The sequence below is a fragment of the Condylostylus longicornis genome, unplaced genomic scaffold (assembly GCF_029603195.1).
Source record: "Condylostylus longicornis isolate FDR11 unplaced genomic scaffold, ASM2960319v2 ptg000135l, whole genome shotgun sequence".
Classification (NCBI taxonomy): domain Eukaryota; kingdom Metazoa; phylum Arthropoda; class Insecta; order Diptera; family Dolichopodidae; genus Condylostylus; species Condylostylus longicornis.
Genome location: NW_026578103.1, coordinates 17,150,146 through 17,170,422, shown reverse-complemented (window position 1 = coordinate 17,170,422; position 20,277 = coordinate 17,150,146). Strand labels below are relative to the sequence as shown.

The window sequence follows — 20,277 nt, the reverse complement described above, 5'->3', positions numbered from 1 at the left end:
GAGTTGAAGAATGTTAAATACGGATATATAAAAAAAGAAACTCAAATATAAAAACTATAATAATTAAAATAGTAAGGGAAATGAAAGGGTTCCTGCCATCAATACAAAAACAATAATACGTGACAATAAAACAAAAAAAAAAACAAAATCAACAATATTTTTAATGAATAGAGAACGCGACCGGGGTGATGTAAAAAATGTCATATGCTGTTGAAAATCAAATTTCTTATATTAAAAAAAAAATTAGCGTTAATTAGACAGGCTCAAATATACAACATATTATTTGTTCATCACATATGTATATAATATGAACGAGTAAATTAATGTACATTTGTGTGATTCTATGTTCATAATATCCAAATTCAATACATCTATATATAAAGGCACAAAATATTGTCAATAAATTGATATCCATATACATTTATTCCTATGTAATTGAATATGAAAAAAATTCAGTAATGTTATCATCGAGTCATCTAAAATAAAATATTAAATGTCCAAAAATACAATGCCTATGTACATTTAAAAAATTATACTATTCCTTTGGTGAAATGTAGCAAAAATTTCAAAAGTTTTGTGTGTGAATGTAGCAAATGCATTGGTTTAATACTTAACGGGACAGGTGAGATATTTAAAACATATAGCTACTTTCATATTTCAAAGAAATTTATATTTGCATTAATATTATTGAAAAATTTTCGAAATAAAATCCAAATGATAGAATAAAGTAGTTTACTCCTAGAATTCTTGCTGATTTTCAGGTAAAAACCTTTTAAACCTACCAATATTTAAAACAACAAAATGTAATGGGAATATAAGTACTTTTATTTTTAATATACAAGAACGTAACTGTACAGAATAAGATTGTAATTGTACAGTCCTACATGACATGACCCTAGATAACTAGAATATTTCAACGTATTAATGAACTTAATATGGTAAGGCGCCGCCTTTACATGTACGAAACATTTGCTTCCTATCGTTGTACCCTTAAAAAAAGAGTATAGCTGAGAAGCAGTTACTAATAATTTAATAGACAATCTTGATATTTCTGTACAATAAAACAATTTTCTATAGAAATTCTTAGGTAATCGTGATAGAAGTGTTCTATTTGAATACTTTGAATATTTTCAAAATCTATTCTTTTCTTCCAAAAAAGGAATGCAAACCCTTTCATTATATTGTAGTAAAGTTACTCCAATTGAAATAACACGAATATTCTTACATAATATTAAAAATTCATAGTAATGAAATAAAAAATTTTTACTATTTAATTTTTGATTTTTTTTTCCTATATTTTCTTTATTATTTTGTAAGTTTAAGACATGATAAAAAAAAATTTTGATATCTTCAGACGGACATTTGAAGCTAATTCACAATATTATTTTATAAGTAATCAAAATCATACGCATACCAAGAAAAAGTCGAATGATTATTGACTTTACACATAAATGACATGAAAAGAGTTAAAATTATACAAGGCGTATGTATGTAACTATGTACGCAAACATGATTGCTTGTAAATAAATTATTTTAATTGATTGTTTGATACCAATTATCCGAATTGTTAATAAAGGGGTTAAACTGTATATTTAACACTCTTAGCGTTCTTTCATATTTAATCAGCACTTTTTTCTTTTATTAATTTCTAAATTTTTATATTTAATTTTTGGGAATCAAGCAAATGGTCAAACAAAAAAAAATTATTCATTAATTCAATTGATTCATATACACATTCATATATACATTGTGTACACATATGCAGATGTTAAAGCAATGGGTACATCAAAAGTTCAAATATGAATAATATTGTTAATTATTGTAAATGTCAAATAAATAAATAATTTCAATATACTTCAATAACTATATGGTTAACTTTTTAATAAAATTAATTCTAATTATTAAAATCGATTTGTATTGAAGCGTAAAAATTAAAAATTTATAAGCTATACCGGATTTTTATACCCGTACGAACGTATGTTCGAAGGGTATACTAAATTTGCCTTACCGTTTGTAACGCTAAGAAATAACGGTCTTAGATATAGACTCAAGTGTATGTTTTTGATCAGCGTCAAATTCTGAGTTGATTTAGCTTTGTCTGTCCGTCCGTCCGTCCGTTCGTCCGTCCGTCCGTCCGTCCCAACGATAACTCAAAAACTAATTGAGCTAAGTTCACCAAATTTTCACAAATAATTTATTCTAGTAAGTGCCAGAACCCTATTTAAATTGGACATGATCGGGGTACCGGTTCGGGTAGCTGCCATACAACTTCAAAATTTATTTGGCTATATCTCAGAAACTATAAAAGCTGTGATATTGAAATTTCACACAAACGAATAAATTAATTGGGCCAATGTGTCTCATAAAACTCGTTGAAATTACTTGACTCCTTCTGGTACCTGCCATACAACTTCAAAAGTTATTTGACTATATCTCAGAAAATATTAAAGCTATGATTTTGTAATTTCACACAAACGAATATATTAGTAGGGCCAATGTGTCTCATAAAAGTCGTTGGAATTACTTGGCTCCTTCTGGTACCTGTCATACAACTTCAAAAGTTATTTGACTCTATTTCAGAAACTATTAAAGCTATGGTATTGAAATTTCACACAAACGAACATATTTGTAGGGCCAATGTGTCTCATAAAAGTCGTTGAAATTATTTGGCTCCTTCTGGTACCTGCCATACAACTTGAAAAGTTATTTGGCTATATCTCAGAAACTATTAAAGCTGTGATATTGAAATTTCACGCAAGCGAATATATTAGCAGGGCCGATGTGCTTCATAAAATTCGCTAAAATTTCTTGGCTCTTTCTGGTAGCTGCCATACAACTTCAATAGTTTGGCACAACCAGTATTGAAAAACACATAGTACTGAAATTTTGCATAAATTAATATGGTAATACGGCAACTTAAAGTCACAGTCTGGCTCCATAGTTAGTTATGGTACATTAGTTATTCGCACATAGGATAACAAATTCGTACGGGTATCACAGAGTTGACAAGGTCAACTCTATTTTTTTTCTCGTTTTATTTACAAAATTGTCCAAATTTAAATTGTATATATGCTTCTAATTTATGCAAATAATAAATCACTTCAGTTCTCAAATCTATTAGAAAAATTTCGTATTCGCAAAAACGAAAGCTTATAATATATAACACTATTTAACTGCGAACTTCCATAACCGAATTTATTCAAAATATTAGAATAAAGTAACGAAATTAAGTAAATTTGAGTATAAGGAACACAATAAAATTAAAATATATTTGATTTAAAAAGAATTTTAAGTAGTCTGATTAGTAGGAGATTCGACGATATTTAATTTTTTAAATAAGTGTTAGTTGTGAAGAAATTTGTAATTGAGTTTTAAGTTATAGTTTGGATTTAGTATTCAAATTGTATTTCTGGACATTTTTATGTTATTTAAATTTTTAATTTAACAACATTTCACTATTTTTGTTTTACCATAGATGAGTTGCAAATTTAATTCAATCGAAATTCATATTTATTGAAAACTATAATTTTATTATATAAAAAAATAATATGGCCTATAATCTATATTATTAGATATAATATTGTTCTTGGTTTCTCGTACTGTCAGACTAGGCTTACATAAAAATTTCAGGGAAATACGCTGATTATTTTCTTAAATATAGTTAGAAACGTAAAATTGGCCCGTAATAAAGATTCAGTTCCAGAGACCACATATATCCAAAAAGTTGATTAAACCGTCTCATCCTCAATAAAAACTAGTGACATAAATTCTTATGAAAATCAGTCAAACCGAAATTGAAACACTGATCTGTACAGACAGACCAACCGACAAACATCTTTCTAAAAAATAGTCTAATTACGCTTCCCTAACATAGAAACACACATTCCCGCCGAAAACTCAACATGCAAAATTTGGGTGTTATCACATAGCTTGCATTATTGCATACAATGCAGTTGGTTAAAAAATTAAATATTAAAAATCGTTCTAGAATTAAAAAAAAAACCTTCTTAATATATTAAATACTTACTGATCTACATCAAGACATTGACGATCACAAACAACACAACGAAACTCAAATCCATCTTCATCATCGGTATCGGGATCTTTTATACTATTATTACTATTATTATTATGACTATAATTATTATTATTATTATTGTTGTGATTATTATTATTATTGTTACTATAATAACTACTATGACTGTTATGACTATTATTGTGATTATTATAAATATTATTACTATGATTTTCTCTAATTGAATTTTGATGATGATAGTTATGATTTCCAGTTGAACTATTATTATTATTATTACTGTTAGTACTATTGCCTAATTCAGTTGATGTATTAAAATCAACATCTTCATAAGGTGTGCTACTATGTTGAGATCCTATAATTAAAAAGGAAAAAATAAAATATAAAAATTGTAAATCAAAAATATATTTTAAAGTATTGTAGTTACGAGTATTAATTAAAAAAATTAAATATAAAGATTCAATGAAATTTGTTCAACTTGTGCTACACTATGTATGTAGTCGAATATCATATCCGAATGGTTTAATACAGTTTTGTACATTTAGAATTGCCAATAAATTTCCCATTTTTCAAATAAAGCAAAGGCAAAATAAAGATATTCATGTTTCCCGAAAATTTTAATTTTTTTTTTTTTTGAATTTCGAGCATTTTTCTGAGAATCTACATATATAACAATTAAATACATACACATACATTTATACTTCAGATTTCTTTAACCCAAGTTGAAAATACGAGATTTTTTAAATTTGAATATTCAAACATTTTGTATTTGGAAAATTGATATTAAGATTGGCTAATTGACAAGATGTTAATACACATTTTGTATAATTGTGATAAAAAATTTTTCTGATTTCCAAATCTAAGTACCTAGGAATCCTATACGGAGTCTGCTTAAAACTTCAACTAAAATTGACGTGAAAATTTAAGCTTCCTATCCTAAAAGAATGTATTGTTCTGACAATAAACCGATGTATGTGATTATGCTGTTTTTAATTCCTTCAAAAAGACTCCAAATTACGTAATGGGTTTGCGTGGATAACGAGTTTCATAGCTTCAAATAATAGGCTCTTAAGTCTTATGTAATATTGTTTTTCCTTTAAAACATTTGTAAGTTTTTTAAGTGTTCGTTAGTCTCCGAGGGGTCAAGTATTTTTTTAATTATTCCAAGAAATTGGTTAAAAAACTAAGTATCAAAAAAGCTCATATTTAAGTAAAAATCTGGTAAAAATGGCGAGCACAAAAAAATTATTTTCTACTAAAAATTCTATGCTATTATAAATTGAAATAAAAAAGCTGCCAACATTTTAAATTTTAAATTTCCCAATTAAAAACAAACTTAAACACTCGAAAATCCTTAAATTTAAAATAAAAATTGAAAATTCTTTTACCTTTTCTTTAAGATTTTCTAATATTTTTAAAAGTTCTTTGATTTTTTTTCCCGAACTCTTTCTATAAATGTTCAATAAATCAATTTATTTATTTTTTTTTTTTTTTCAAATTTATCACTTTTAAAAATATTTATTTTCACTTAAATTTTTGCTTTTATTTTTATTATATTAAAAGCGGAAACACATCTAAACTCTTCTTCAACCGAAAAACAAGTGGCTTCAAGTGGTCATCTAACAATCAAAAATATAATATAAAACAGAAATAGTACAGAATATGAAAAAGGAGAAATAAAACGAAAAAAAAACTTCATAAAAACCTAAAATAAAACCTTATAATAAGTATTTCACCTGAAAGGACACCACATATTCATCCTTCCCACATATAAAAATATCCTTCACATATAAATGTGGAAATTTCATATTAATAAAATATAAAAACATCATAAAACGCAAAATAATTTTCTACAAAAACAAAACAAAAACAATATTGAAAACAAAAGGGAAAAAAAATTATGGAAATAATTACCTGTAAATTTACCTTTGTATATATAGGAAAAATTTTATATTGGCACCCCAAAAATTATACGAACAACAGAAAACAAAAACTACGAAATTGAATGAAAAATGTGTCTTTATTTTTATCTTCTCTTACCTCTTCACATACACGCTCCGTTGAGCCCGATTCTACATACACACACACAAATGTATATAGATCAAAATCTATCACCTCTTCATAACTTCCAATTCACGATTTTACTTTTTTTTTATTATTCCCTATTCAATTGTTTTGCATAAACTTAAAATATTTTTTTTAAACAAAAATGGTGTACACAAACACATTTTTTTTATTATTCTTATACAATATTATCAAAATAAAATATGAACCCCTTACTTTTAAGCGTGTCCCATACAAGTATTTTAATGTGTAACGAGAATAAAAAAAACAGAGAAAAACACCTGAATTCAATCAAAGGACATGCATATTTAACCATATAGAAAACATAAAAATTAAATATTAAAAACAATAATTCACCTCTACAGGTGAAGTTTAATCGTGACTTTATTTTACCATGAGTCAAAATATGTCGTTATAAGTCAAGTTTTCAAATGAAAAAGTCAAAAAAAAAACGAAAATTTGCTGTAAATTTAAATTGTAATGAACGCCATTCTTTTTTTTAAGGTCATTTGGTCATAACTACAATAATAATGAGATTATATTGAATTTTCATTTCAAATAATTGGTGCGAATTTACAGAAGAAGAACATTTTATTTATGTATACAAAAAAAATAGAGGTGTAGAACGAAAAAATTCTGTTGAAAAATTCAATATATTGATTTAGAAATGGAGACAATAGCGTACATGTTAAATTTTATGTGATTAGAAAATTTTAGTCTCAAAAATTAAGCATTGTAGCAATATGAAATCTTCAAATCCAAAAGCCCAAATTGATATTGCAAAAATTTTATTTTTTACTGAAATTTAAACAGATATCCGAAATTGTAGTTTTATTTAAAAAAAAATAACTAATTTAACATTCAATCAGCCACCATCCTTCGAATTATTAGGATTCAACCAAATTTTCTTAGATTCTATGCAAATTTAAAAATGACGAATGATTTTTATTTTGTGCTTCTTCCAAACTTAACCAGTCTTTGTTTTATTGTTTTTTTAAAAATTAAATTTTATTCTAAAACTAATATTAGGGTCCACTTAATTCGAGTATTTCATTATAAGAAAATGTTTTGCAATAACACAGACGCAATATTTTTAAAATTTGAAATTATTTTGTGGAATAGAGAGAAAACATATAGTATATAGAGACATGAAGAAATCTTGAAACAGAAGTAAAGTTGACATCATAATCTATAAAATCATGCAAACATTGAAAACAAAAAATGTATAGTTGAACATTGTGAATGTAAGGGTTAAATTAAATTTTCAACCGATATATTATACAATTCGAAAAATAAATTTTGTGATAAATCAAAAAAAATATAAATTTTCTGCAAAATAAAATTAATATGTTAGAATTTTATGCTTATGTAAAAATTAATCCTCTCGATAATAAAAAATGATCAATGATGCCCCTATTGTTACCGCTTACAATAACTATTACACAAACCTTATTAGTTTTAATCGAAAAACAAACATATAAGAAAGTTGCAATCATAAAACATATTAAAAATTAGATAAAAATCTGGAAAAAAAAGGATATTTTCATAATCCTTATAAAAACATAAAATTTTTGTTACTTTTATCAGTCATCGCAATTCACCCTCTCTGATAATGCGGTTTACCACTCTACATAAATTTTTATTTTACCCATTTTACTGTATTTTTATATAGTAACACAAAAGATATGATCAATTACAATCACATTGTATTTAATTAAAAATCCTCACCATTATATTTCGTGAGCATATTTGCCTCCACGAGCTTCTAATTTTATTTGCAAATGTTAAGCAATGACTCCGTATTATAGTCGTATTCTAAAAATGCATTCTTCATTTTTTTCGTCATAAACAAATCTATGATATTTTAAGCAAACGATTTGAGTGCCCTTATATTATGATGTCATACATAAGCGCGTGCGTACATCATTTCAACCCCCAGAAATCTCTTTTATTTTATCAAAGAATTAAGTGAAATATATCAATTCATTTGGCTTTTTTTGTTGTTGTCTTTACTTGTGTTAATATTTTTCGTATTATATAATAATTGTGGTACATGGGTTTTCAATTAGAAAATTTCTCGCGCTCAATTTAATCTTAAAACATCACTTAAATATTATCAATAAAAATATATCAATGACAAGAATAAAATATTGGTGATAGCACATTGAAAAACAACAATTTAATGAAAAATATGAAATATTTCACACATTTTAATCAGTAATCGCTGTCCGTATAACTATTGTTAATATTATTAACTATGATAGTAAGGGCTCATATTGAAATTTTCTTGTTTATTTTTTATTTTAATCTTTGCCTTTGTTGATTTTTTGACTTTAAATTATAGTCCGTTCTTATATATTAGGAAATAGTATTGGGCAGGATAATATAAGTGACATTAATTCCTAATGATGTTATCATATATTGGTGAAATCTTGTATAATACTACCATATTATACAATGTCATTTCAAATCTGCTACCATCATATAATAGTGAGTAGATATCAAAACAATAAACTAAAAAAAAAGGAAACGATATTTTAAAATTTTTCCCCTTTTTAATTCCTATATTTTTCAAAATATTAATAATAAATTTGTAAGAGTTAAAATATTTAGTTGGGAATATGGTTAGCAGTGTAACTGCCACCGGACAATTTTTTTATATTGATTATCACTATAAAACAAAAATGAAGAATGAAGGGATGCTGCGGTAATTTTTGATATTTAAAATGTTATTGTTGCGCACGCACCCTTAATTATAATACAATTTTTGGTTTAAAATTTTATCAATAAGAATGTGAATTTTTTTTTCTAAAATTAAGATGTTCTTAAATTCATAGTACAATTAGAATTTTTTTTGAAAATGAAACATATTACATCTAATAGTAAAATGTGGAGGAATAAATTGCTTGTACTGCGGTCCTCTTTGTTAGTTTTTTAATAACTCTTCCGTAAATTACTCTAAAATGTTTGAGATGTGTGATTTAGCTACATCGTACGAGTGTTACGATAATTGGTGGCAAGCTGTAATAAATATAGGCGAACGATCTTTCGAAAAGAGGACTAAGTATATTCTTGTTTTAGGCTCTAAATGAGAAAGAATCGTTCTATAAAGTTATGATGTCAGTTATTATCACAAGTCTTAGAAGAAATAGCAATAATAAAATATTTTATATGACTCAGAAGTAACAAAAGTAAATTCGGCCTAAATGATGCACTCAATTTCACAGTAGAATAGATCTTGAAAGATTTATTGGTCTATAATGGGTCGCCTTCCATTGTTCCCAATGCTACAAACTTATAGCCTAATATCTAAGTTACTAAATGTTACTGAATAACTTTAAACCATATCAGATAGATTATGCGCAATTCGCAAAAATTGCAGTTACATATATTTTATATATAGTTACTATAAGAAATTGAGAATTAATTGTTAGTAATTTTTAAGCGTCATCTTAATCTATATTCATTTATCGCAACTTCTCCATCATTAATTCGAACTTGTATCACACTACAATCACAGTGTTACTAGTGTTCAAATAACAATCTCATAATAAAAATCAACAAAATTTTATGCTTTTGACACAAAAATTATTACATATGTCCCGATGTAAAACGAAAAAAATTATTTTTTAATAAAATAAGTGGTGAATTCAACTTAATTTATTTATTTATGAATGAAATTTAGAAATTCTATTTAATTTGAGAAATTATTAAATTTTTTTATTACTTTTAATTATAAACGAATCAAATACGTTCCAATAATTTTACATTTCCCTAAAAACACACACTACATATATGTAGGTAATAATATTGAGATATCCCGTAATTACTATTAAAAAATCAAATTTTAAATGAAAAATTTTCAACCATCATAATATTTTTTAAAGATTGAGGTTAAGTTGACATTATTCAAGTAGTGTTTGTTTGCAGTTTGGTAAGCAAATTGAAAATTTATTTTAAGTTATAATTTATAGTGGAAAAAATGAAATTACAACAATTTAGTTACAAATTAAAATTAACATGAAATCTAAACTGTTATATCAGTACCGCAAATTAAAATCAAAATGTTCCAATTGAAAAAATTCACAATTATATTTTGTGAAAAAAATTTAATTTTCTAGAATCATCAACAAAATCGCTGCTCTAAAGATTTCAAAAATTATGCTTTTTTAGTTTCAAAACGCTTTTTTTTTTTTTTAATTTCCTTAACGAACTTTTTATCCTTCATTCATAAGAGCATATGCGCGCCTACAACATTTATGTAATACATACTAAAATATAAAAAAAAAATTTCAAAAAAACCAAACACGATTATTTAACAGTCATTTTCAATTTACATTCTTAATACTCTTACTAAATTCATAAAATAAGAATAAATAATAATGAATACAACTAGTAAGGAATAATGTAATGTACACAAAAACAGAAGTATATCAGTTCCAGTAGACTGAATTTTCGTGAGATCAAGTAATCGTAATAAAAAAAAAAATTCCTTTATTTTTTCATTTTTTATTATTATGCATTATAAATACACATTCACATATTATACACATTCAATCATACACATTGTATAATATTTGAAAGGATATAAAAAAAAAAGAAGTTTTCTGAATGCAAGGGTGCATTCTAATAATATTAAAAATTAAGTATTTTGCATAAAAGAAAAAGAAAATTTCAAAATAGAAATTGAAAAGGAAGAAAATGCGCACAGGACATTTTATTATTATAATAACAGCTACACCGAAACGCTATACTTCAACCACAAAAAAGACATAAGAAAAGAAGAAGAGGAAAATGAAAAAAAATAATTTTAACGGTTTTTTTGCTTTCTATATTTTCTTTATTAATCATCGTAATATAATCATATTGTCCTGTTTTAATATTGTACGAGGATATCGCATAAAAATAAGATTCAAAATGCATAAGACAGTGAAACCTAATCATTGTGAACTGAAATTAAATAAAAAAGTTGAAATCAACTGAAGACGTGTACTCCAAATTCTGTAAAATTATATTAAACTAAGGGCTAATTATAACATATACATATATTATATTTGAAGTACATTTATAATTTTAGTAAAGGAGACATCATAAATATTCAAAATTACCATGTTTGTACATATTATATACGAACTTATGTTATGACCATATTGTGTAAGTGTGACCGTATTAAAGAATTTTTTTTACTTAGTACTTAACTTGCAAAGACATTCTGTTTGTATCGAACACTTAATTTGAACGCGTTATTTGAAAGGTTCTTGGAAAATAATCTGATGAAAATGTTAAATTTCTTTCAAAAATCTCATTGCTCATTCCCATTCATTTTATAATAATATTATTCTCTAGATTACATTAATGCACAAATTGCTAGTTGAAAAATGAACTCGAAACCTTATGTTTTATCTGACTCGTTCAGTATTTATGTATTATGTCTCACCCGTCTAGACACCTTTTTAATCACTTGTCAAATGTTGCAATTTTAACCTTTTCAATTTGTATAAAAACAATCGCTCATTTTAAATTACGCTTAAAATTGTCATTTTCTAAAACCATATTGTACAGTTTTCATATACTCATTGAGATTTTTCAAAAAAGCAAAATGCACATTGTAAATCACAACCTTTTGACTAAAAGTTACAGATTTAAATTGAAATACTCGTACTAACATTTATCAAAGGACTAAAACGTAAATAACACAATTTTTTTCTGTAAAAATTCGAATAGAAATAAATTCAATTTTGGATTCATCACCCTGTACATAAAATATTACCTCAAATATTACATGAAATCTTCACATACCGGGAATTGAATCCTGGACCGCTGGGTAAAAGTCATATTCTACGTGACTGTCCTGCTCTGATGGTCAAAAGGGGCAGATGGTTTGGGCGCAGCTTTCTCAGTCTTTGGAAGCTGACGTCCGACCCCGGGTATTTATTTGAAATTGGATTATTTTAGGGGGGATATGGGAGGGCTACGATACGCAAACATGTTTGCAGGGGAGGAATTCTTTTACATAGATAAATTAAGTATATTTCGAACTTAAACTTAGCAAACGAAAAAAAAATCATAATATTGCAAGCGCTGTTCATTTTCTCTTGGTTTTACTTTATCACTTCATTATTCCTTTGACTCAATTATTTTTCTTTTGACTTTGATGTTAACAGTATACTTTATTTAACAGGTGTGCAAAAAGTAAAAAAAAAATATTACAAATATTATGCCCAGTACAATAATTAAACAGAACACCAGTTGTTAGTTTTATTTTAACTTATTAACTATTCTTAACGCTTACTTGTTGTGTACATGTGTATGTGTAGATTTTTATTTAACATTATGTTTTAACAAGATTCAATCTAATAACGTTAAAAAAAAACTTATATAGGAAACAATTTTCCAATGATCGCTCGTTTTATTTTATAATTCTTGTTTTTTCCATTTTTCAAAAAATTTTCTTGATCAAATGAAAACAGGTTAAAAATTATTATTACAACACTATAAAATCAAGAAAGCAAAGAAAAAAGGACATTATTGCTATTGTATATAGGTGTTGTGTATGTAGAAGGTGAATTATGGATATAAAGTTTGCGTTGTATTTACATTTAACCTTATATAAAACGATGTATAAAACAAGCGAATGAGCACATAACTCGGTCGGATGGTCATATAAGGATATTTTTTTGTTTTTGTATTCTTTGTTTCTTATATATTTAATAAAAGTGGGTAAATATTATTTAGAAAAAGGTTTTAATTGTAAGGTGCACAAAATTAAGAGACCGATAAGAAATTTCCCATAATGAATTTTTCATGAATTTTTTGTTTTTTGTTTTGAAAATTATTCATTTTTGATGTTATGCGGTTAAAATATTGCAGATTATATAATTTAATAGTTATGTTTTTCTTCAAAGGATACGCGAAAGTGAAAAGTGAATACAATATTTCTCGGTTAGAAATAGTAATACAAAGTCATCCAATTTTTTATATGAATTGTGAATTATGGGAAAATACTGTCTTATCTTTTTTTTTTTAATTTAATTCCAAAGGATAATAATGTGTGTTGAAAAGGAATTTAGAATAAGAAAAAACAAAAATCTGATGTGATCAGCACATAACCGACCGCATTGTATATTGTCTAGTTAAATGAAAGTGTTACAGAATATTATAAAAATGTCTGTTAAATACTTCTTTCACATTTTTAGGACATTAGTAAGCTTATAGTTAACATACTTAGAAAAATGTAAATTTGGCTCTTAGTACAGTTTCGCTTTGTGCTACCCGAATTCCCTGAAATGCTCGCCAGTTAGTTTGGGTAACAACCAGGACTCAAATATCAAATTTCAAGAAATTCCATCAATTCGTTCCGTAGATATGGTGAAAAATGTAAAATCGGCCCGCAGATCAGTTTTCGAGCCCTGATCTTTCCAACAAATTTACATGTTCATTGTTTTAATACGAAGAACCTTAATATTAAATTTCAATGAAATCGGTTGATTATTTCTCTTTATATACACAAAAATGTATATTTAGCCCGTAGTAAACGTCTAGTTGCCGATGCCTGATTTCTTCCAAAACATACGAATTTTTGCAGACGGTCTAGCTGAGCTTATATATAAAATTTCAAATAAATTGGTTGAATATTTTCTTCAAAATGTTCAAAAATGTAAAACAGGCCCGCTAGAAAGTGCAGTTCCCGAGGCCTGATATATACCAAAAGTTGATCGATCCGTGCCATGGTGGAAACAAACTTACATATAAAATTTCATCAAAATCGGTTCAGCCAAACTTGAGATACACGCGTGCACACACAGACCGACAGACCGACAGACCGACAGACCGACAGGTTGCTAAAAATAGTTTATTTACACTTCCCTACTATGGAGAAGTACGTTCCCACTGAAAACTCGATATGCAAAATTTGTTGCCATCACATAACCTACCTATTGTTTACACAATACGGTCGGTAAAAAGATGAGAAAATTTATTGAAGTAGAACAAAATTATTCAGAAATGGGCAGATGACAACGAAATTAAAATATTCCCACGTTTTTATTATACTTGTAATATTACTCTGCAAAAGTATGAGACTTGTATTAGAATTAATTCTCAAGATATTATAGTAATGCGATTCTTAAATTCAAATTCTTTTAGAATTGAATTAAGAAGCATTTTTGCCACATTATGGCCACATTACCTCACTCAATTTAATAAGACTCAAATGTTAAGTATATCGAAAATTGAATTTTTAATTGATTATAGAATTGAAAGAATTTGATGAGTTCAGTATAAAACGAGTTCACCTAACTTTTTCAAAAACTTTAAGGCTTTCTAAATTTTCTGAAGGAGAGCGTCGAAAAAGTAAAATATGCATTGTTAGTTTTGTTCATCTACAATTCTCAGTTTAATATTGGATACCTTGTATATGAAATTACAATTTTCAAAATTTTTCAAGAAAACTCTTTGGTGCAAGATGAGTTACCTGAAAACAATTTAGATGAATAATATTGTGTGATCATGTAAACTATTCTTCATTTATGGCAAATCATAAAAAATTAATTTTTCAGAATGGCATAAAGTTTTACAAACTTTAATTAATCATAATTAATTTTAACAAATTGGTTTAAATAAGAACCTAATATGTTTTTCAACCATTTTTTATGTCCCCAAACATTAACTGATAAAATTGTTACACTCATACCATCCTAAAAACAAAAGAGTTACCCCGAATCATATTGTTCCAAAAATTTTTTTTCGAATAAATTTAAACTTAATTTTAACTTAGATCAAACACCATTTGTTAACCTTCACCATTTCATAGGTCAGCTGTTAATAAAACCAAATAAATTCATAAAAAACTCGAATATGGTTAAAACAATTATTCCAATTATTTAAACCACCTAGTAAAATAACCTAGTACAACACTCACACTTTGCAAAAACCTCTATAAAATTTGATCCTTTTAGGTTGATTTTCAAATAAAATATATAAAATTAAATAGAAAATAAAAATGTTAAATGATTTGAGTTTTCTAAGTAAAATTTTTTTTATTTTTTTGTTTTTGAATTTGTCATTCAGATACATTAGAAGAATTGAAAAATTGACATCACCCCTTTTTTAAATAAAGGTGTGCGCGTGTTCTATACAATTAATAATTCTAATAGGTTATTTTTTTTTTGTTTTCATTAAAATTACACCCTTTTATAAAATATAACCATTATAGTAGCAGCAAATCACGCAATCTAAATATGCTGCTGTGTTTTTGAATATTGTACCGTTTTTTATTTTTCTTCTTTTTGCCTATATTTTGATTGTGTCTCAATTATTGTCGAAGGATTTATCTTATACAGCGCATTTATTGTGTGTGTCTACAGTGTGAAAAATTATGTGAATAAAATGAGAATGATTGGTGCATTTATATGAAAAATGGAAAAGGTAATAAGACTATAATAGAAATTATTTTATTTCACCTGGCATTTTGGACAATTTGACCAGTGCGCAGCGCAATCTAAAATATTTATATAGATAGTTAAACAAGATAACAAAAATGACTTTTCCTAAATTTCATAATGTTGCATATAATAAAAAATTAATTGACCTTTATAATTTTTAATTATATTTCGCATACACCAAATATCACGATAATATTTTTGAATTAATTTTATTACTGGAAACAATAGCTATTGATTGGTATCAAAAATTTTTCATGGATTCTAATTTTAATATTACAGAACGGTCCTGAAATTCTTTGGATAAAACAGAAAAACACTTAATCATACACTGCCACCTAATCATAGAAAATCCACAAAATTCCATTTACAATGGATTTGTCCTAAATCTACTCAGCGAGTGTAACAAAATGCATTGTACACTGAAATCGAACTTAACTAGTGAAATTTGGTAAAATACAAAACCTGTTATTCTTGCGTTCAAGTATCGTTTTCAAGGATTTCCATCACATTACAACATTAAAACACCATTTTTAGCCATAGACACTCGAATACATCAACAGGAGTCTCAAAGACAAAATTTAACGTCGTAATCTCTAGAAGCTTAAGAATATTATTTCCTAAACTATTGAGGTTTTTTGAAGACCAACTATAAAAATTAAAATTTAAGAAATTGAAATTTTGCTTTGCATATGAGTGCATATTACTTGCGTGTGAAACTCTCAGGCTTTATAATTTTCTTGTAATGAAAACAGTATTTACATGTAGGATGCTAGTATATTTCTTCGGGCTCTAAAAGAAAGTGAACTAGTATTAGTAGCTGCTTATCGATTCTTATTTTTCATTTTTGAAAGGAGTAATTAACAGTAAGGTGATATTGTTTTATTAATGGTGTCTCCGATCAGCCTTCTTATTAGTCTCGTACTATAAATTTAATTCAATTTTTCGGAATAGGAATGGAAGTATTATTCATATAGTTTGAGGCTAAGAAATATAATTAAATTATACAAAATATTATTCAGGTTCTTGTCAAAATACAAATTAATAAAAAAAAATTTTCATTTTGAGACTGCTATCTCAAAAATGACAAACAGTTTTTTTTTAAAATTGAGTAAAAAAAACGGATGTATAACAACGGGATTGAATGTTTATTTTATTAAACATATGTATGTATATACATATTTAAGAAAAAAAATTGAAATTATTATTTTATGTGTTGTCCCACAATGTTTTTACCCATAATTCTATATATAAGGGCTCTAATTAAAATATCTAATGAAACAGATTTCCATATAAACACACACGTCGCTTATTAAACTCTCTTCACCTACATATATTATAATCATAATATTAAAATTGAAATAATTATAATCTCTTTCGCATAATAAGCTGCAGGAGACGACCGAAATCTAAATGAAAAATCATAAAATATATAATAACATAAAAATGAAAAACGGAAATATTATAATGTAAAAACAACATTCGGTGGTGGTTTTTCAAATTACATGCATATAAACAACAAACATGAGAACCAATAAGTAACAATAGTGTGCTACTACAACAATACCAACAACAAAATATGTAAGTATTTCATTAGCAACCCTAAAATATAGGCAAGAAAAAATTATTTTATTTTTGTTTTTTAATAAGTACACTTACATCTGCGCAACGATATAAAAATTGGGTATTACAACAATATTATAAATAAATAATAAGGACTTTTAATTTTCGTGACGTCATCATTATAATACCAAGGATTATAATATGCAATATCAAAAAATATTATTTTTATTTTCATATCATTTAAATGTGGGATAATTTTTGATTTTTTCGCAAAAAAAAAAATATGACATTTGTTTGCTCTCAAAATGTAAATAAAAACGTTAAAATAATAAAAATATCAAAATGTATAGAAGTATGGCAGGAATAAAGGATATGATCTGATAAAAAAAATTTTTTTAATGTCCTCTTCATCGAATAATACAATTATCACAGCGATGACATCTAAAAAATGTTTTAGTATAATAATAATGATGACATTTAACAATAAGAGAAGAATTGCGAGAACTTCAATAATATGAGAGAAAATTACAGAGTGTTTAAATTATTTTTCGGTGATTAGAATCTCATAAATTTGTAATGGGAAGAATATGGTAGAAGAAAAATAAAATACGCTCTCAATACTCGCTATCGCTCAATACTCTCATTTATAAAAAATATATTTTTAACATATTTTATGAACTAATTATACAATTTTCAGTGACGTTTTACAAAAATATTCTATTTTAACAAAAATTTTGAAAAGAGAATTCACGTTCATATTTTCTCTATCAGGATGTGTTTAAATTTTTTAAGATAATTCTCGAAACCCAAATATTCGCTATGAATTATACTTTTGTAATATGAACACTTTTTCATGAGCTCATAAAGCATTCTAACAAATAAATATAATGAATGTGATCACCCTGTACGCTAATATAATTAAATCTTTAATAATCATGTGTAAGTCACTTCCCCCTACTGTTTTATTATCAAAGTACGCAATATATGTATTACACAGTGCCTTGCATATTATACAATTCTATAATCATAAACTGCAAGATAAAGACCCTCTAGCCATATTTTTACTTTTTGTTTTTAATGATGAGATTTTGATATTCATACCATCAGTTCAAGTTTACACAATAGATGATCACCCAAGATTTTACAGTAAATTTCACAGAAAACAGTATTTAAAAAAAAATTAAGAATTAAAATAATACTGACAATGACACCATAATGATCACACGCCGTTCGCGCGGATTTTTTATTTTATTCGTTTTTTTTTTTTTGCTTTTAATAAGTAGTCTTTAACTTTTTTTATATTGTCATTTTAATAAAAACGTCACTTTTATACGCGAATTGTGATTTCAAATAAATATTAGGGATTAAAATTTATGAATTTTTAATTAAAATAACTGCAACTTATTTTTTAAGTTGGTGATAATAGAAATGTGTGTATATATATTCATATTGACTGAGTTTTGTTTGAACAAGATCAGGAAAAGAAGAATAAATAAATTCGTGGTTTAAATTGTATTTTTTTTTGAAAAAAACACTAGTTTGATTACACAATAATAGTTACAATTATTGTGCTTATATTCAAAGCATTGAAAAATGACATTACCAATGATAAGAGCAAACAACTCTGAAAAATGAGAACTCCATTCCGCCGAAAATATTTTATATTGTAATTGGACGATTATTAATGGTAAATTAATAAGATACTCGAAAAACAAAATAAAAAGAAAGTTTTGTTAGGGTCTCTGAATTTTACGTTCAAATTACAATATAATTTAGAAATTAAAGAAAAAAATTTAAAAAAGAAACCTAAATTGTTCCTCTTTTCCCAACTTGATTGGTTTGTTAACTGACGTGGTCGGTGCAACAGGTTCACCGTACCCCAATTAGCGAAAATATGCTATTTACAACTACCCCGTGATCGCCAGGCCGTCATTAAGCGTACGATTTCATGTGGTCTAAGCCTTCCGGTACTCTTGAGGAATATATTTATGTAAATCCACTAAGCCAATCTTCTATACCGCGTCTTACCCATCACACATTCTCTGCCCCAAATGACTAGTCTTTCCCCACCCAGAGCCGAACAATTACAGATATAGAGAAAAATGGTCTCTTTTTTGTCCCTTTCCCAACACCTGCAACACGTTGTGTGGAAGGGCAATCTCAGCCTAGCCGCATGCTCCCTCAACGACTAGAATCATTATATTATGGTGGCCGGGGGCCAAAATAAATGTGACACTATTACAAGTGCACAGCCCCGCTAGCTCCCGACAGTATTGGTTCACCGACCTTCGAGCCAACTTCCCAATTTACTTGCTATTGTAATAATTCAACTAGCACTTTAAAATAAAATATAAAATAACTTAGAAAAAGCTTTTAATGAAATTGAATAATTCTAAATTAAATTTAGTTACAGCTAAATCCGGATATGTTATTGTTATAAAAGACTCGTGTTATTCGAATTTGTTTTAGATATTTTACCTACCTACATCAATCAACTACCAACCTACAAGCTAAATTCCATTAAAATCGAAAAATTTACACTTACCACTTTCTCTATCACTTCCCGATCTATTTTCACTATAATTTAATCCATTACTAAAAACGTCCAATAATTGTATAGGACCTTTTGGATTTGATTTTAATTCATCACCAGCTGAAATGTCCTTACATACTTCATACCATACCTGAATAAAATTTATATATGCACATTAAAAATAATTTATTTCATTTAATATGATATTAATACTTTTGTTTCAAGGTAAGTAATTCTAATAAAATTCATATAGGTAAGCTTTTACATTACAAAAATCCCTATACTTACATAACATCCAGCTAAAAAATGTTTAACATTAACTTCAGATGAAACTAAAACTGTTTTTAATTTATTTAACCATCTTGATCTCGGTAATAATTCTAACCAACCACTAACATTTGGAATTCCAGCAATCCCCTAAAAATTAAATAATTTTATTATATTAGTAATATAAATTTAATTATATTTAAAATTATTATAAAAGAAAATTTTTAAAATTTTAAAATATTCAATTAAAAAATAAAATAATTTAAGAAATATTAAAATTATTTTGGAATCAGAAACCTCTTAAAATAATATCAATTAGGTAAAGAGAAATTTAAATATTTTAAGCGAAATGAGCGACATCTAATTTTAATATTAAA

General features: G+C 26.4%; 1 long non-coding RNA gene across 1 annotated transcript; it reads right to left on the bottom strand.

Annotated features, from left to right (window-relative positions):
- Positions 1-4,193: 4,193 nt before the first annotated feature.
- LOC129615238 (uncharacterized) lies at positions 4,194-20,052 on the bottom strand. Its single transcript, XR_008697439.1, has 3 exons — positions 19,922-20,052; positions 19,646-19,784; positions 4,194-4,388 (listed from the first exon to the last, which is right to left on the bottom strand). It is a non-coding gene; the product is annotated as an uncharacterized LOC129615238 (long non-coding RNA).
- Between the last annotated feature and the right edge of the window lie 225 nt (positions 20,053-20,277).